The sequence below is a fragment of the Cervus elaphus genome, chromosome 27 (genome assembly GCF_910594005.1).
Source record: "Cervus elaphus chromosome 27, mCerEla1.1, whole genome shotgun sequence".
NCBI classification, from domain to species: Eukaryota; Metazoa; Chordata; class Mammalia; order Artiodactyla; family Cervidae; genus Cervus; species Cervus elaphus.
The window spans coordinates 9,511,015-9,531,532 of record NC_057841.1 but is presented as its reverse complement, the minus strand read 5'-3'; the positions used below and the strand labels follow the sequence as shown (position 1 = coordinate 9,531,532).

At 43.4% G+C, this 20,518-nt stretch overlaps 1 long non-coding RNA gene across 1 annotated transcript in view; it reads right to left on the bottom strand.

Moving 5' to 3' along the window:
• Window positions 1-11,362: 11,362 nt before the first annotated feature.
• Window positions 11,363-20,518, bottom strand: part of LOC122685005 — a 138,408-nt gene continuing 129,252 nt past the window's right edge. The window contains exon 3 of the long non-coding RNA XR_006338214.1: window positions 11,363-11,455. This is a non-coding gene — a long non-coding RNA (uncharacterized LOC122685005). The remainder of the gene's footprint in view (window positions 11,456-20,518) is intronic.

Here is a 20,518-nt window from a genome sequence, read left to right as displayed (position 1 = left end):
AATGGGGAGATGTTGGTCAAAGTGTGCAAGCCTCCAGTTGTAAGATGAAGGCTTTCTTGGTGGTCCAGAGGTTAAGACTCTGCACTTCCACTGCAGAGGTTGCAAGTTCGACCCCTGGTTGACAAAGTCCTCATGCCATGAAGAGCAGCCAAAAAAAGAAAAAAATAGATGAATAAGTTCTGGGGATCTAATGTACAACATGGTGACTATAGTTAAAATACTGTATTATACACTTGAAATTTGCTAGGAGAGTACATGTTGAATACTCACAGCACACCAAAAATAAACATAACTATGTAAGGTGATGGAGGTGTTAACTACCCCTATACAGGTTTAGACTCAGAGACTATGTGCTATGCTTAGTAGCTCAGTCATGGCTGACTCTTTGCAATGCTTTGGACTAAAGCCTGTCAGGCTACTCTATTCATGGGATTTTTCAGGCAAGAATACTGGAATAGGTTGCCATTTCCTCCTCCAGGGAATAATGCTGACCAGAAATCAAACCCAGATCTCCTGTGTCTTCTGCATTGCAGGTGGATTCTTTATCCACTGAGCCACTTGGGAAACCCAAAAGTAGTAATCAATTCACAGTATGTAAGCGTATCAAGTCACTTTGTTGTATACCTTAAAGTCACATCACATTATATGTAAATTATATTTCAATAAACCTGGAGGGATTCAGAATTCAAAGTTGTCTGCAACAGAAACAAAGATTAGAAAAAACACAAGAATTGGAGAAAAAACATATACAGCAAACTTTGAAGATGCAGAACCAAAAAAAGGAAAGGATTTCAATGATACTCTTTTCGGATGCATAGGATTTAATCAAATCAAATACATAACTCAAATTCATTTTACCTGATTCTCTTTAGTTATTTTTAAAATATGGTTATTATAAAATGCAAATGTATATATATGTAGCTCAAAACACATCTTGCTAGATTATTACCTGTCTGGATATATATGCTTTTCTTAACCAATTTGTGCCCTGCACCCAGAAAGATTTCTGAATATTTAACATATATCGAAGAAGGAAAGGAGGGAAAGGAGAAAGAAAGGATAGAAGGAAGGAAGAAGGGAGGGTAGGCGGATGCAGTTAGGGATGATTCCGCATATATAACATTTAAATTGTCAGTGCAAAATAAAGGATTCCTCCCTTTTCTCTACCTTTCTGCCACAACTGAATTGACAGGGGGTTGATTTATTCAGGAAACAGAACATAAAGATGCTGATACTTTCGCACGGTATCGCCAGCAAAATTAAGAAATGACTCCTTTCATGAAAGACTCAGCAAAGTGCATTACAGAGCTGGGTTGTGAAAATCTACTGAAGGCTTTCCGTCCTTGGGGCGATGCTCTCCTCGCAGGTGAGCAGACCGCTATTTGGAGACGGCGCATGCGCTGCCCAGCACGGAGCCCCTCCCTGCCCGGCAGGAGGGGACCTAGCAGGTTTCTTAAACGCCAGAGGTGGGCTTCCTTCAGTTGTCAACGCGTCTTCTGGGTTATTTTTAAAGAATAATGAACCAAGATGACTCACCCACAGCCCTGCAGGAAAGGAACAAACCTAAGTGGTAGTTAATGTATGGTTTGCAGCGTCGACTTTTTAAGAAAAATCAACCCACCCTGCTTCTCTGCTCGCTTGGAAGACGTTTCTTCTTCCTCCATCATCAAGTCTAGTGAAGGACGCAGCCCTGTCAAACCATCAACAGGACAGAGTCAAGATGTAGGGGACACACAAAACTTTCTCTCTTTTTTTAAGGTACGGGTTCTTTTATTACCCAAGTGTTGCTCAGTTTTTCAGAAACACACGTTTTTACATAAAATGAGATATTTCTTACATTTTCTTTTTCTCTTTGCTACCTTTTCTTCTGTGGAACTGTAATTGAAAGAAAACAGTGACATTTGCATGATTTGGCGGGTTGTTGCAAATAATTAACAAATAATGAATTCATATGAAAAACAGAAGCGTTGTCTTTGAGTAAATAATAAATATGGAATACCATCCAAACTTTTATTGCTTTTACATTCTCATGCATGCATGCGTGCTAAATTGCTTCAGTCGTGTCCAACTCTGTGCAACCCTACAGATTGTAGCCCACCAGGCGCCTCTGCCCATGGGGATTCTCCAGGCAAGAATACTGGAAAGGGTTACCATGCCTTCCTCCAGAGTATCTTCCCAACCCAAGCATCGAACTGGAGTCTTCTGCAGCTCCTACATTGCAGGTAGATTCTCTACTGGTGAGCCACTACAGAAGTCCAAGAGCAATCTTACATCCACTTAAAGAAGTGGATTTATTACCCAGGTATTTTCACTATATTTTTGTTTCCAAAATCTCTATCATATGACAGACTAGGATAAAAAGATAAGCAAATTGCTTTCCAAAAACATGAACATGTTCTGTAGCCCATCAGGCTCCTCTGTCCATGGAGTTCTCCAGGCAAGAATACTGGAGTGGAGAGCCATTTCCTTCTCCAGGGAATCTTCCTGACCCAGGGATCAAACCCAGATCTCCTGCATTCCAGGCAAGTTCTTTATTGTTTGAGCCACCAGGGAAGCCCAGCTTGTAAACTAAACTCACTTACATGTCAAACCTTTTCCAATCCTCTCAACACCATCTTTCAAGTGAACAATAAAAAGCCAAATAGCAAAACCAGCGATGATCCAATGGATGTTGGCAATTTGATCTCTGGTTCCTCCACCGTTTCTAAATCCAGCTTGAACATCTGGAAGTTCACGGTTCACGTACTGTTGAAGCCTAGCTTGGAGAATTTTGAGCATTACTTTGCTAGCATGTGAGATGAGGGCAATTGTGCAGTAGTTTGAGCATTCTTTGGCATTGCCTTTCTTTGGGATTGGAATGAAAACTGACCTTTTCCAGTCCTGTGGCCACTGCTGAGTTTTCTGAATTTGCTGGCATATTGAGTGCACCACTTTCACAGCATCATCTTTTACAATTTGAAATAGCTCAACTGGAATCCATCACATCCACTAGCTTTGTTCGTAGTGATGCTTCCTAAGACCCACTTCCCTTCACATTCCAGGATGTCTGGCTCTAGGTCAGTGATCACACCACTGTGGTTATCTGGGTCATGAAGATCTTTTTAGTATAGTTCTTCTGTGTATTCTTGCCACCTCTTCTTAATATCTTCTGCTTCTGTTAGGTCCATACTATTTCTGTGCTTAATTGTGCCCATCTTTGCAAGAAATGTCCCCTTGGTATCTCTAATTTTCTTGAAGAGATCTCTAGTCTTTCCCTTTCTGTTGTTTTTCTCTATTTTTTTCCCCCTCTACTTCTACTTTCTTAAAGAGATGGGAATACCAGACCACCTGACCTGCTTGGTAAGAAATGTGTATGCAGGTCAAGAAGCAACAGTTAGAACCGGACATGCAACAACATGTCTGATTCCAAATATGACTGGTTCCAAATCAGGAAAGGAGTACATCGAAGCTGTATATTCTCACCCTGCTTATTTAACTTATATACGGTTTTTCCAGTGGTCATGTATGGATGTGAGAGTTGGACTGTGAAGAAAGCTGAGCACTGAGGAATTGATGCTTTTGAACTATGGTGTTGGAGAAGACTCTTGAGAGTCCCTTGGACTGCAAGGAGATCCAACCAGTCCATCCTACAGGAGATCAGTCCTCGGTATTCATTGGAAGGACTGATGCTGAGGCTGAAATTCCAGTACTTTGGCCACCTGATGGAAAGAACTGACTCATTGGACAAGACCCTGATGCTGGGAAAGATTGAAGACAGGAAGAGAAGGGGATGAAAGAGGATGAGATGGTTGGATGGCATCATCGACTTGATGGACATGAGTTTGAGTAAGCCCCAGGAGTTGGTGATGGACACGGAAGCCTGGCGTCCTGCAAAGGGTCGCAAAGAGTCAGACACAGCTGAGCGACTGAACTGAGCTGAGCAAAACCAGGAAGGAGAGAGGGACAGTCTACAAAAGAACATCCTCAGTTCAATAAAAGGCTCTGATTTTTCATCCGGCCAACACTTCCCAGGACTTTATTAAATCACATACTTATGTGGTTATGCAACTCCAGGGCCAAGTAGAGTTCCAAGGATGCTACAAAGGAGCTACCTGACTAAATCAGCTGAAAAATGACAGAGACAGAAATCCAAGTTTCAAAGTCCATGTTTCCACCCTGAAGAGCCTGATACGGTGCTGTGTTTGTGAAACTACCAGCAATTTCCAGGCCATGTTCAGCAGTCATCACCAAAGAAACCCATTACTGTCATTTGCCACTCCTCCTTAAGGGAAATGTGGGCCCAATTCCTCTTCTGTAGGAGCATTTAGATGAGCCCAATTTTTTTTTCTTTTTAATTGGAGGATAATTATTTTACGATGTTGTGCTGGTTTCTGCCACACATCAACATTAATCAGCCATAGGTATACTCTTAAACCTCCCTCCCATCTCCCACCCCATCCCACCCCTCTAGGTTGTCACAGAGCACAGGGTTTGAGCTCCCAGTGTCATTCGGCCAATTCCCACTGGCTATGTATTTTACATATGGCAGTGTACATGTTTCTAGGTTACTCTCCCAGTTTGTCCCACCTTCTCTTGCCGTATGTCCATGAGTCTGTTCACTATGGCTATAGAAGAGCCCACTTTTTTTAGAGTTGCGCCTCTCACTAGAGTGATGCTTCCATGGTGGCTCAGACTGTAAAGAATCCACCTGCAATGTGGCAGATCTGGGTTCAATACCTGGAGAAGGAAATGACTCCAGTCTTCTTGCCTGGAAAACTCCATGGGCAGAGGAGCCTGAGCTACAGTCCATAGGGTCACAAAGAGTCAGACATGACTGAGCAGCTAACACTTTCACTTACTAGAGTAGAGCAAAAATCTTATGCTGTGTTGCTTGAGGCTATGTGTTTTTCAACCCAAAAGCTTTTCCAATCCTGATCACAAACACTATATTTGAGCTTACTACCCATCGGAACGCCCCAGTTCATTTTATATACCATTAGTGGTTTCATTCCTTGACTTTAAAATCCTCTTCCCAGTATCTTCAAATAGCAGAGCAATATTTTGGATAACAGCAATAATCCCTGACCACAAATAACTGTGAGCAAATCTTCTGAAACCAGAGAGGATGCAGGAATGTTTCCATCTTCTTGCAGAAAGGAAAATAAATGGTTAAATGCAAAGCGGGAGGAAGCCAAGCAGCAATTGACGGGAAGTTGTTACATGGAGGTTTTTCACTCAGTGGTGAAATGCTTGAGTTTTCTGTATATCAAAAAAACCAAAAGATTATTTTACACTGTGAAGAAAACAGGAACAAAGGCAGAGAGGCTGCTACGAACTTTCACCACGTTCGCCATGGCTTCTTGGATGTATAGGGTGTAAATGCACAGAGAAGTATATAGAATTGCAAGTGTCTTCGGTCAACATGAAAAAGTTATTATTATAAGTGACTCAAGATAAGACCAACCCACAGCCTGTCTTATCCTCTCCTGCATTCAAGCCACAGAAAGTGGCTGAACCAGGTCCAAACCCTGCAGGACTTACCAGGCTGACATGCTGCCCTTGGTGGTCAGACCTGCACCGACCCTGGCTCTCAGCTTCTCCTGTACAACCCTGAAGACCTAGAGCTGATGTCTGCGGTCAGGCTTCCTTTCAGTTCTATCAATAATGTCTGGTCAGATTTGTCACATCTGCTCAGAGACATATAGCCCTGATTTAAACCTTCGGTGATGAAACAGAGCCACAGAACCAAAGCAAGACGCCAAAAGCTAAATACACCTCTAGGAAAAGTCAAAACACATATTTACTACTTCAGTCTTCATCTACACCCCAACTCTTCTGCCAGAAATATAAGACTAGCAAAGAGTCTCAAGACCAGATTAGCTTACTTCACTTTCTGAGATTGTGACAGTCGGAGAGAATTGAAACTGCTGTTCTAGACCCTTAGTTACAGAATTCTTTCTCCAGGTGTCAGCATAGACTCTGATTAACCAGTCCCTCTATTCCGTATCTGAAGACTTGATAACCAGACCACAGAGAAAGTCTTTTTATTCATTTTGTCCCAGTTAAGAAAGTACTGAGTTTCCCTAAATCAGTGGTTTTATTAGCAGTGGAATCCTTTCTTTAAATGATAGTTTATAATGTGATCCTTTTTCAGAATCTTTTTTGTGGACCAGAAAGCCCTTTACTTTGATGGGAGTTAACTCTGATGGAGAAAGGACCAGGGGTAAAGGCACCCCCTGACTGTCCTTCCACTGCCCACCTGATGCTTTCTCTGTAGAAGCTCAGCAGAGGCAAAGTTTGAGATCAGTGACCTGAATAAGAAGAAGGGCATCTCTGAACAAGCACTTTGATCTGATGGCAAAAGTCCCAGTGACTGCACTTTACTTCGACACTGGGCCACCAGCTGCCACACCACACGACAACACCTACTTCCTCAGGTTAGCCTGCAGTGATGCTAAACCTCTAAACAACCTTAGAAGCACAGGTCAAAGGTTGTGACCTCAGAGGAAGAAAATAATCCGTCATATTTGCTTATATTCATGGAGCTTATATCTTGCTATATCTTGCTTATTACAACCATCGAACCTTCTGTTTCTTCACGGTTGGGTCAGTGCCCATTCATCAACACTTCTCAACAGTTCACAGTGTGTAGCATAAAGGAGGCTAAATTTTTATCAGGTTGCTCTGAATTAAAGGACTTTCCTGGTGGTTCAGACGGTAAAGCATCTGCCTACAGTGTGGAAGACCCATGTTCAATCCCTGGGTCGGGAAGATCTCCTGGAGAAGGAAATGGCAACCCACTCCAATACTCTTGCCTGGAAAATGGATGGAAGAACCTGGTAGGCTACAGTCGTGGGGTCACAAAGAGTCAGACACAACTGAGCAACTTCACTTTTCACTTTCTAAATTAAATGTTTCCTAAAAACAAGCAAATAAACAGAAAAGTGTCTTAAATTTGGAGCTTCCCCATGCCCCCTTCAACTTATTACTGGGAGAACAGCATGGAACCCCAGTTTTCCACCAAGGAAAGTCTGCTCAGTGTTCTGTTGCCCTTTAATTCACTGGTGAAAATGAACAGAATTCTGCCCCTGTGTTAAGAGCTGCAGAAACACTAGATGAACGTCTTTAGCGCTTGGAGCATCTGGTGTCCCAGGACGTCTCGTCTGGTCAGCATTTGGTTTGTCCTTCTGTCTGTCTCCATGTAAAAACAGAGCAGGCACTTGCTTAACTTGCAGAATTTACAGCTACTTCTCTGTAATGTGTTCCTTTGCCATTAAAGGGTTTAGAGTCTGATTTTCCTGACAAGCTTCTTTTCATCAATAGACTGTGTGAAGCGAAGCAGCAGCAGGAAAACAAGAGAGAAGCATGAGGGAAGAGCAATTATTTCCATCTCCTAGCAAAGGCATTGCGTAAAGTGGAACTCATGAAGCCAAATGCGCTGTCTCCTCCACAAACAGCACACTCACTCCTGAGCTGGTGGCGACAGGTCAAGAAGATCGCAGCCACAAACCTGCCAGATTACAGAGGAAAGTGTGGGAAGCGCCTACTCATTCTAGGGGTGGACCCTTGTGCTGGTGAATGAAAGAGCTGGAGGAGAACATTCTGGAAACTTCCAAGCTACTTTCAGCACAATAAATCTGGGGGCTAGCATAAACAGTGTCTGGGGGTTCTAGGGTTAGCAGTCCAATCCTCACGCAAATGTTGGAATGTTATCTTCTCTAAAAAGATCATTGCATCTAATACAATGTTATTAATTAAACTCATGAAGACCAGGTTTTAAGCTTCCAAATAAAGAAACTTTCTTGAGTGCGTAGAGTCCAAAGAAGGGTCTCCCACATTTATCACACCTAAGAATGACACAGAGGCTCCTCTGGTGGCCCTAGTGGTTAAGAACCCGCCTGCCAACGCAGGAGACCTGAGAGACAGCAGGTTTGATCCCTGGATCTGGAGGATCTCCTGGAGGAGGGCATGGCAACCCACTCCAGTATTCTTGCCTGGAGAACCCCGTGGACAGAAGATTGGCAGGCTACCGTCCACAGGGTCACAACATGATTGAAGGTCTGGACATGATTGAAGCGACGTTAGCAGGCACATGAGAATGGTGGAAGTACTAATATCTGAACTCCCAGGCCCAGTAAATGCGAATACGGATTCCGGCCGAAGTCCAGGGAAAGAGCCGCGTCACTGAGCTGGGAGAAGTCTCCATCCCTGGGAGTCTCCCCAATGCCGACCACAGCACGGACCCAGGAGGTCTGTGTAAAGAACTGGGCCTTCCAGGAAAACATAAAATTAATCTCCCTTGACATATGGCTTAACCCGCAAGTGCAGGAGAGGAGTGGGGAATAGACACGCCCCTCTTTCATTCCGCCGTGTGTGACGTCATAGCAGGCCCCCCTTCAGCCCTCATTCGCGCCTGTGACTTTCCCCTGGGGTCAAACCTCAATCCCAGTGCAGTTCCTAGACCCTGTCGGCCTCATCTGCCCTCCCCTCCTCCTGATCTCCAAGCTCCAGCCACGCTGGCCTCCTGTCCACAGACCATCTGAGCATCCGCACACACTGTTGGCTCCGGCCCCCGCCCCGGCGCATCCACGCGCCTTCCCGCCCACCGCCAGCCTAAACCGGGGCCTCTGCTGTCCTCTCCTGCGCGCTCTGCTTTCCTCCGGCAGCTTCTCAGGCTCCGAGTCTGTGTTTAGTGGCTGCCCCACTCGTACTGTGTAAACCTCTCGAGACCAAGGACTGTGTGGATTTCATCCCTGTATTGCCCGGTCTAGAATCATGCGTGGCAAACGTTGGTACTTATCCCGTTGTTCTTTTCTTAGTGTTCAGTGAGTTCCTGAATGAGTTACATAGCATGAATAGAAGGGAAAGGAAATGTAGTCACGACAAGACCAGTGCAGAGCAGAGTGAGCCAGGGGGACAGGGGAGGTCTGGGGGACGCTTCCCACGGAGAGGAGGCAGAAAGACGAGTGAAGGAGAAGCTGTCGGCAGGGAGAGAATAGCCTTGGGTAGAGACAGGATCAGAGTGGGGCAAGGTCCGTCTTACACACACACACCTGAGTGTGGAAACCTGCTGTCCTCTGTCCGCTCTTTGACTTGATGACTTCTAGTGGCCAACAGGGCTTGGTGTCCCCTTGCCTCAACTAGACTTTGGACAGGCTTCTCGTCATCCAGCCCTGTCCTCTCTTCCCTGAGAGCATCTGCTCTAGGCATTGCCATTGCCCCTTTGAGATACGCAATTTTTTTGAAAAGCTCCTTGCTGGTTTTACCACCTAGGACTGTCTTTCTCTAGGACCTGGGAGCCACGCCTGGGAAGTGGGGTCTTCAAGGAAGAGACTCCCCATCTCTCCGTTTGTCCAAGAGGTAAAACCACGTTCTGTCCTGAAGCTATGAGAAAGTTGACTTTGCCTTTGGGGAAGGCCAGTGAACAAACACAGTGGCCGAGGACCCCACTCCCACCCCAGATCTTAAAATCCGCCTGGCCCATGTTTCCATGGACCTCAGGCTGAGCCCTGGGCCCTGGCCTCTGTCGCAACAGCCAAGAGTAAAGTCTTCTTTACGAGCCTCAGTGTGTCTGGTGCAATGTTGCTTTGATGCTATAAAAGGAGCTTGAGACACCCTCCATAATTTCTTAAAACAAAAAGGAGCATTTACATTACAAAATGAACTGTGTTTGGTTTTTATGAAACAAGAAGGAAAGGGAAACCCTTTACATTAAAATAGCATCTGATTTTTTTTTTCTAAATAAATGAAGCCTATTTTTAGATGTGTATATGCTTCTAGAACGGTTCCAGGTTTGTGAAGAGACAGAATTGTAAGCTGGTTCCTGAGTTTTACTTGGATTCTGCAGGACACAGATTTGCCAGATCCTGTGAGGAAGTGGGTGCATTCTGGATGATTTAAGATTCGGGTCCACACCAATGGTACTTTGGTGGCCCCGATGTAGCGTTTCCAACAGGCCACTGAGGTACCAATGAAGACACATTTAAGGATGAAAACAAAAGTCCATCCACAAAACAAATAAACTAGAACCAGCACTTAAACTGAGTTCATCTGTTATAATCAGAGGAATTTGCACTAAATCCAAAGTGAATCAAAATGGATGAAGAAAAGAATAAAATCAGTGGCAAACACTGTCTTTCCCACCAATGATGTGAGCTCTGCCTATGGGGAGGACAGAGGGGCTGTGACCCCCTAAGCCCCCCTCCCCCCCGATGACCAGCCCAGAGTCCACGCCAGCCCTGCCCAGGAGGCCAGGCAGCCCCACTCCTGCCTGCAAGCCCAGCTTCTTAGGCACATAACCATTGCCCTCATGCCCAGCCTTGCCTCTAATTAGCTGGTAATAAGAGTTAATGAATAGCATTAATTATTTAAAAATTTTTTATAGTTTCTAACTAATATAACAATGTGTGAAACTAAGAACTGTAACTATTGGAAACCAGATAGCAAAAAGGTGTTTGGTGGTGGTGGTTTAGTCGCTAAGTCATGTCCGAGTCTTTGCAACCCTATGGACTGTAGCCCACCAAACTTCTCTGTCCATAGGATTTTCCAGGCAAGAATACTGGAGTGTGTTGCCCTTCCCTTTTCCAGGGAAATCTTCCCAACCCAAGGATCAAACTCATGTCTCCTGCACTGTAGATTCTTTACTGACCGAGCCCCCAGGGAAGCCGAACAGAAATGCCTTTATACATATAGAAATTGATAATATGTGATAACAAGGATGAGGAGAAAGAGAATAAGGAGAGGAAGAAAAATATTTGAGAGCTTACAATCTATAAAATATACTGTGCTAACCATTTTATGTAGTCATTAATCCTCCCAACAATCCTATAGAATTTATTAAGAATAAACCCTTAGAATATCAGCAATCAACAATTAGAACATATAACAGTAAAATAATTTATAATAGCAACTTACAAAATAAAATACCTCTGGACAAGCGTAACAAAAAAATAAACTAGGAATTAGGAAATTTCACTTAAAAAGATAAAACTTTCCTGAGGGACTAAAGAATATTTAAATAAAAGAGACCCACACTGCAACACTTAATGAGAAGGCAGCATACTGGAAGGATAAATATTCTTCTAAAACTTAATTTCGACATTAACTTTAATACCAATCAAAATCTTAATGTAAGTTTTGGAGAATATCACAGAATGATTATTAAGACAGTATGAAAAAGCACACCTGTCAAGAAGAGCAAAGAAAATTTTAAAAATTAGAATCAGGAGTGTTCTAAATGTTATACATGTTAAACGTTAGATAATGTTATTTTTCACATTACAGTTATTAAGTACAAAGCCGCAGATTGATAAATATAAAAGAAATAACTCAGAAAGAGAATTAATGTAAATATATTGATTTCTTAAAAATTGACAGACACTTACTGTGCATAGCTCTGTACCCAGCACTGTGCTGGTCCTGGGGGTACATCAGAACACGAAGGAGATACGGTTCCTGGCCTCATGACTTGCTCAGTCTAGCAGTGAAGATAGACAGAAAACAAGAAAATAATAGCATGTAATTTTACATTTTCAGTGCATGAGGTAAAGAAAAGAACAGGTGAGAGAAAGCCAAAGTAAAGAGCTGGAGAAAGCATTTCCAGGTTCAGTGGGGAAGCGGAGGCTGCAGGATGGAGACAGGGCTGTGTTGGGGGGAAGCGGCCAGGCACAGCTGGGGGAGGGGGCAGCGAGGTGCCCTCGGGGAGGAAGAGAGAGCCCCGCCTGAGATGAATCTACTCCCGGAGCAGAAACAGAGACACAGACATAGAGGACAAGCGTGGAGACACCAGTGGGAAAGCGGATGAAACTGGGAGGTTGGGATTGACGTACATGCACTGCTCCGTATAAAACAGGCATCTAAGGAGAACCTAGCGCACAGCACGGGAGAAAGGAAGAAGGGAAGATGTGTCTGTGGGATATATTACGTTAGCCCGAAAAGTGCATTCCCATGTACATTAGGTGCAGACAAATACTGTTTGATGACACTTATTCAAGGTACCTAGAACAGTCAAGAAGATACACTGGTAGGTGCCAGGGCCCTGGGGTTGTAAGGTGGAGAAGGGGGCCAGGGACTCAGTGTTTATTGGGGACAGAGTTTCAGTTCAGGAAAGTGAAAAATTCCGGAGAAGGATGATGCTGAGAGTTTTACAACAATGTGACTGTTTTGCCACTGAACTGTACCATGAAATATGGCTAAAATGAAAGAAAGAAAGTGAAGTCGTTCAGTAGTGTCCAACTCTTTGCGACCCCATGGACTGTATCCTGCCAGCCTCCTCTGTCCATGAGATTCTCCAGGCCAGAATACTGGAGTGGGTTGCCATTTCCTTCTCCAGAGGACCTTCCCGACCCAAGGATCGAACCCAGGTCTCCCACACTGCAGGCAGACTCTTTACCGTCTGAGCCACCAGGCAATCCCATGGTTAAAATAGTAATGTTTTATACTGTGTGCCTTTTACCAAAATAGAAACAAATTTTTACAAAGAGCAAAAGAAAGAGACAGACTTAGAGAATGAACTTATGGTTGCCTGTACACAGTGCTATGTGTAAAATGGATAATCAACAAGGATGACTGTATAACGAAAGAAAGCAAGCCCTGCCGTGAGGACACACTGCAGACTCAGTGGCTTAAAACAGTACATGTTTATCCCGCAGTTCTGTTAAAAGTCTAAGTCGGGTCTCACTGGGCTAATATTGCATGTCAGTAGGGCTGCCTTCCCTCCTGGAGGCAGGAGGGAGGCACCTTTTCCCGTCTCAGAGGCCACCTGCACTCCTTGGCTTGTGGCCCCCCAGCACATGCAGAAACAGCAGTGGAGGGGTGAGCCTGGTCTTGCATCACTCTGAGTCCTCTGCCCCTCTTCCAAAACTGATAAGCAATTTTAATTCCACCGGCGGCTTTAATTCCCTCTTGCCATGTAAAGTAACGCATCCACAGATTCCAGGGATGTCTTTGGGGAGGTTATTTTGCCAACTACAGCCCTAAATGTCATTATATCTTTGAGGGGGATTCGGTATCATTTTTTTTCCTCTTCTTCTCCTAGAGGGTTGAAGTGCTGTGCTGTTTTCTTTTCCTTTTAAATATTATTATACATGTCCTGCATTATAGAGAAAAGTAAATTACTAGATAAAGGCAACAATCTGTTTGCAAGGAAGAAAGAGGAATGGGCTTTGGGGAGGTAAACAGATGTCACTACATGCTCTCCTTACAAGAATCTGTTTAGGATCCTCTCTTTTGGTAATGATTAGCTTGTTTTGTTTTTTGTTTTTTTTTTTTAAACAGGACATCACACACACAAACACACACACACACACACACACACACGCCCAGCCTACTTCCTCTTTTGAAGTGGCTTCAGTCTCAGACATTTATTTCTAAGGAAGAAAAATGAATAAATGAAATTGCTGGCAGAAAGAATGCCACATCCCTCCAAGTGTTTTAACACAACTGGCAACAGTTGGGAGCTGGACTGCAGCCAGGAACTAGAGGTAAATAAGAAAGCTACTTGATTGCTACTCACTGAGGCCTCTGAACATCTGCCCCAGCAACTTCAGAGCCACCTCAGACAGAACTTCCACTCCCTGGAGCCCCCGCTAAGACACAGACAATACATGAGCCAAAAAAGGAACAGCATTTGCCCCACATGCCAGCTTGGGCATGGCTTATGGTGCCATGTGAGAAGTCAGTAACACCTACCCAAGATGAATCAGTTCCACAGTGCATGGGGCAAGGTGGCCCGGGAAGAAACTTTGATCCAACACTAGCTTAAGTTTTCTCGAATTTCTATACAAAGACCCTCTCTGAGTTCTCCAACTCCTAGACTCAGTTCTTGGAATGAAGACATGGGATTCAATTTAGATTCTTTCCAGTTTCAAATCTATCATAATAACCAAGGAACTGATCTATTTAGGGTGTCAGTTCTCCCTCTTGGTGCATTTTGGTTAGTTTTGGTTTAACTAACCAACTAACTTGGTTAATTAATGCAACTAACTTGGTGCATTTTGGTTTAACTCTCCCTTCATGGTCATCCAAGCCAGAGAGAGGTCTCAGAAGCAGTGAGCACTTATACTTATCAGCTATGGAGTCCCAGCTGTGTGCCTGCCTCTTGTATGCAATATATTTAATTCTCCCAGCAGCTCCTCAAATTAAGTCAAAACCAGGTCAATGATGTTAGAGATGGAGCAGAAGACGAGTTTTTCAGAAATATTTAGACTTCCTGCCCCACCACACCGTCATGCCCCTGTATTTATGACAGCGTGAATTGGCAGTGTTCCCTTCTGATTAAGCACAGGCTTCTTCTCAGACTTAACTTCATAGTGACTCTCTTTTGCATTCCCATCATCTCTTTAGTATGGGAACATCCTCCCTACAGAAGCAGAGTACAAAGAATTATTGTGGACCAACTCTGGCAGGACTACACAGGAAAAATGGCAAAACACATTTTTAGTTTAATAAAATTTATTTTGAAAAAGTGTATATTTTATGCATGTTTTAAAATACAGCTTTTATCTACCAAGTGGATGTATTTTGGAGAATAACTGGCTAATCCAACTGTAATACATGAATTAAAATGAAAAATCACTTATATGACTATAGACATTCCAAGCAAAATCCATATTTTCCATTTCATGGCTATCTCAAAACTGACACACCATCAAGATGTTTGACTTGGTTGGTGAATAACCAGAAATGATTTTACCAAGAAAAAAAAAAAAGAGCAAAACCAAGATGTGTCTAATTTTGTGTACAGAACAGCCGTTTATCTGCATGTCTCCTGTGTTTAAAAATGGCTGAGTTCAAGCTCAGTCATTTCAGCATCAATATGTACCTACCACCCAAACCCTATTTGTGGGCAGCAAATCTGTCTTAGTGTTGTATTTGATCCTCTGTGAGAAAAACAGTGGAGATGATTATCTTCCTCATATCAGACTAGAATTTTATTTTCCAAAAGGTAATAAGACTAGCCTGAGGTCTCAGAGAATTTAGCCAAATGTTAATAAACAGAGAGTAGCCATCTGAAAATGCATTCATAGCTAACACTTAGCATCACTAAGCACTTGCTGTGAGCTGGATACTGTCCTAATGAGAAAGTAGAGCATGCATATATGAACTCACAGAATTCTCACCACTGTCCTAGGGTTAGGGTACTGCTGTCTTCACTTTACCATTGGGGAAACCACTGCTGGAACACAGGGGAGGTTGGATAGAAAGAAGTTACTTGTCCATTACAATCCACTGTGAGAAGTGCCAGCAGAGGACCTCACCCCTTTGGTAATTCTCAAGAAATCACAGAGGACAGAAGAGCTGATAGTCACTGGCAATGGTAAATGGATCACTGCGGACGAAAGAATGGAACCCAGAAACCCCAAGTCCAGAAGATGGATGCTGGCACCCGGCCAGGCTTCACAGTGCTTTTTAATTGATTGTTATGAAGGTGAAAAGATGGTTACTAACCATTTTTAAATGGTTTACTACACTGAAAGATATGGATAAGGTCCAAGAAATCACATGAATTGATTTCATCGAGACATTTGGCCACGTTCTTTATGATATTATTTTGAATCTTACAAGACTTGGTTTGGAAAAAATTTGAGTGGATTTCAATCTAACTGGAACAAAGACTGGTTCCAAATAGGGAAAGGTGTACATCAAGGCTGTATATTGTCACCCTGCTTATTTAACTTACATGCAGAGTACATCATGAGAAATGCTGGGCTGGAGGAAGCACAAGCTGGAATCAAGATTGCTGGGAGAAATATCAATAACCTCAGATATGCAGATGACGCCACCCTTATGGAAGAAAGTGAAGAACAACTAAAGAGCCTCTGATGAAAGTGAAAGAGGAGAGTGAAAAAGCTGGCTTAAAGCTCCACATTCAGAAAACTAAGATCATGGTATCTGGTCCCATCACTTCATGGCAAGTAGATGGGGAGACAGTGGAAACAGTGACAGACTTTATTTTGAGGGGCTCCAAAATCACTGCAGATGGTGATTGCAGCCATGAAATTAAAAGACCCTTACTCCTTGGAAGAAAAGTTATGACCGACCTAGACAGCGTATTAAAAAGCAGAGACAAGTGCTCAGGGCTGGTGCACTGGGAAGACCCAGAGGGATGGGATGGGGAGGGAGGCAGGAGGGGGGATCGAGATGGGGAACACATGTAAATCCATGGCTGATTCATGTCAATGTATGGCAAAAACCACTATAACATTGTAAAGTAATTAGCCTCCAACTAATAAAAATAAATGGAAAAAAAATTAAAAGCAGAGACATTACTTTTGAACTGTGGTTTTGGAGAAGACTCTTGAGAGTCCATTGGACTGCAAGGAGATCCAACCAGTCCATCCTAAAGGAAATCAGTCCTGGGTGTTCATTGGAAGGGCTGATGCTGAAGCTGAAACTCGAATACTTTAGCCACTGATGCGAAGAGCTGACTCATTTGAAAAGACCCTGATGCTGGAAAAGATTGAAGGTGAGAGGAGGAGACGACAGAGGATGAGATGGTTGGATGGCATCACCAACTCAATGGACATGAGTTTGAGTAAACTCTGGGAGTTGGTGATGGACAGGGAGGCCTGGTGTGCTGCAGTCCATGGGGTTGCAAAGAGTCAGACATGACTGAGCGACTGAACTGAACTGAACTATCTGGCTGAATAAATAAAGGTAAAAAACATCATTCTTGTCTATCAGAAGGGGAAACTTCATGGAGAAATTGCTGGTTGGATAAGACACAGGAATCATCATTATTAAATTTGTAGCTGACACAGGCTTAGATAGATAGCCAGGGCCTCAAATGACACAAACAAGATTCAAAACAATCTTGATAGACATGAAGGATGGACCAAAACCATCAACATGACATTTGACAGGGATATTTAAACTCTTACTTACACAGGTAGGGGGGATTTGACTAAACATCAATTTTAGTTAGGAAAAAACTGTGTGTTTTGCTTTAATCTACTGTAAATCTCAAAATGAATAAACAGTGTGCCACAGCAACTGAAACGTGCTTTAATACGAGAGTAACAGCTAAGAAAACGGGGGTAGCAGGATCCTGGTCTGCTCCACGCTGTTTATATCCCATCTGCATCATTCTGTTCAGCTTCAGATTCTTTATTTTCAGAGGAACATAGACTTGCTCAAAAGAAGGCAATCTTTTTGAAAGTTCCCTGGAAACCACCCCACTCAAGAATAGTAAGTGGCAATAGGGTGTGTCTTCAAATGTTAGAAGGATTCCTGACAGAGGATGAAAGAAAGAGCTTTTAAAATTCAATTCTGATTTTCTCACTCTCCTGCTTAAAACCCTTCCAGTTAGCCACCTCTCAGAGTAATTTTACATTTCTTTCCTTGTCTTACAAAAGCCCTTCTGATGTAGCCTCACCAGCATCTACATTCTGTTCTCTTACCTGCTTCTCCATTCCCCAGCCCCTGTCCTGAAACTGCTCAGCCACCAACCCCAATTCATTCTAGGCTCCAGACATGCTGAAATTCAGTCCATTTCTCAAGAAACCATTCCCTTGCTTTCAGGCTTCTTGTCTTGCTCTGCTTGGAACACTCTTCCTCATCTTTTTTTTTTTTAAAAAACTGGACTAAAGTATGTGTCTGCTTGATGACTTCCGCTAAGAAGTTAAAACTGGTCCTCCATCCTCCTACACATGATGAGGCGAGGCTGGCGCCTCTCCCGTGTTCTTGGAATGTGCGGCCCCTCCACATGAATTGGTCAGTCTCTCAGCTGTGTCTGAGTCTTTGCGACCCCATGGACTGCAGTATGCCAGGACTCCCTGTCCATCACCAACTCCTTGAGTTTGCTCAAGCTCACGTCCACTGAGTCGGTGATGCCATCCAACCATCTCATCCTCTGTTGCCCCCTTCTCCTGCCCTCAATCTTTCCCAGCGTCAGGGTCTTTTCCAAGGAGTCAGCTCTTCGCATCAGGTGGCCAACGTATTGGAGCTTCAGCTTCAGCATGAGTCCTTCCAATGAATATTCAGGACTGATTTCCTGTAGGATGGACTGGTTGGATCTCCTTGCAGTCCAAGGGACTCTTAAGAGTCTTTTCCAACACACCACAGTTCAAAAGCATCAATTCTTCAGGTCTCAGCCTTCTTTATGGTCCAACTCTCACATCTGTACATGCCTACCGGCAAAACTATTGCTTTAACTATACAGACCTTTGTTGGCAAGGTGATGTCTCTGCTTTTTAATATGTTGTCTAGATTTGTCATAGCTATTCTTGCAAGAAGCAACTGTCTTTTAATTTTCATCTCCCAGGATAGAGTTTTTTTTTGATTACTTATTTTTAATTGAGGGATAATTATTGATAATACTGTGTCAGCCTCTGCCGGGCATCAGCATGAATCGCCATAGGTATACATTTGTCCTCTCCCCTCCTGAACCTCCCTCCCACCTCCCAGCCCATCTCACCCCTCGAGGTTATCACAAGGCACCAGATCTGAGCCCCCTGCATCACACAGCAGATTGTGCCTGGCTGATTGATAGGTTTCAATGCTGTTCTCTCAGTGCCTCCCACCCCCTCCCTCCCCCGCTGCGCCCACAAGCCTGTTCTCTCTGTCTGCATCTCCATTGCTGCCCTGCAGACAGGTTCATCAGGACCACGTCTCTAGATCAAGACAGAGCCTTTTGGTTGCTCAGATGGTAAAGAATCTGCCTGCAATGAAGGGAACCTGAGTTCAATCCCTGGGTCACGAAGACCCCCTGGAGATGAGAATGGCTACCCACTCCAGTAATCTTGCCTGGAGAATTCCATGGATGGAGGAGCTTGGCAGGCTATAATGCATGGGGTCGCAGGGTCAGACATGACTGAATGGCTAACACAGAACTTTTTATACTGATTTTCAGTCTTCTGAAACCCCCTCACACACTGGGCCCCAGAAGTTCCATACAAGCAGAGGTCCAACGCTCCCTCCTTCATCATTCTATCCCCAGGACCTGTGCAGCCAAAGAATTAAACAACAGATAATCTATTTTTCAGGAGAGGGAAAATTTAAGAACAATGTAGGAAAGTTGCACAAAATTTTTTTTGCTCCAATTCAGAAGGCATTTCCTTTGTTCTCAGCCTTGACCTCCTGAATTGAGACACCCTGCCGCGCTCTGACCTTGGGGACTCAGTTCTCTCAGGGGCTCACCCCACCCACATCAGCAAGGAAAACTTGTGTGACCCCCTGGACCTGCCTCAGACAGGCTTCTGCTCTTCTGTTGCTTCCTACACTGCAAATAACTTGTGAAATAACAAAAGAATTTTTATTTTATTTCTGAGGCAAGTCCTTAGAAAAATATGTGTTGTCTCTGAATGAATGGCATTTCACATTCTGAATCTAAATGCATCTTCAGATATTGGAGCTTAAAAGGATTAGTAAACCCATTTACAATATGCTATATTTAGTATGGCAAATATAAAAGAATTTTATTTGGTAAGAACTAATAGTTTCTTCAAAAATAAACACTTCTACTTTGTAAGAACCTTGGAGGAGTAACAAAGTATACTAATTAAGTGTGTGGGTCTGAGAATCTTATTCAGACCTTTATTATTACCCACTGAAGTCAGAAACCAATGGAAATTACCTACATGAAGCAATAGTTTATTGGCAATCTCTTAGTCTGTATTAACATAATAATGGCTATGCATTTTATTTAAACTTTGTGCTCCCCAAGATACGTGAGGTAGAATATAACTTAGTCCCTCATGTAGGTATTCTCTTCCAAAATTACCTTGTAAAAAGATGTGTGTAAGCATGGGTGCATGCTAAGTCACTTCAATCATGTCTGACTCTTTGTGATCCTATGGACTGTAGCCAGGACAGGCTTCACTGTCCATGGGATTCTCTAGGCAAGAACACTGGAGTGGGTTGCCATCCCCTCCTCCAGGGGATCTTCCTGACCCAGGGATTGAAACCATGTCTCTTACATCTCCTGTATTGGTAGCAAATTCTTTACCACTAGCACCACCTGGGAAACCCATGTATGTGCATAGTTTGCTTACATTAATGGGAATTTAAAATTTCCATTTAATTGAAAAAATAGTAGAATTAACTTTGTGTTTTGTCTTTCTACCTGCTTGAAGCACAAAATACTGATTTTGAATCAGATCCCAAAGGCAACTGGGGGAAACACATTTAAGAGATTCCATTTGGGGTGAGTCTGCAGGACACAGACCTCTTAGCACTGTAATTTTTGTGTCCTGACTCTAATGCCCCCTCACTGGCTGCTAGCCAACCTCCCTTCAGAGGTCACAGGGGGGCAGGGATTGAGAAGCACTGACGAGCTTAAGAGGAAGAGAAGATAATTACCAAATATCCAGTGCATTGTATAGAAACCTAGTGAAGTCTAATAATAAAACATGCAGACTAAAAATGCGGGATCATCTTTAGAGTAAATTGTATCCCAAATAACACAGGGGAAGCGAATCACTCTGTCTGCCTCTAATCACTGCACAATATGAATTTTTTTATTCTCCTGAGAGTTCATGATTAATTTTTTTTCTGAAAAGAGCATTTTCTGAACGAATTCCATTAATAAATTTCTGTGCTA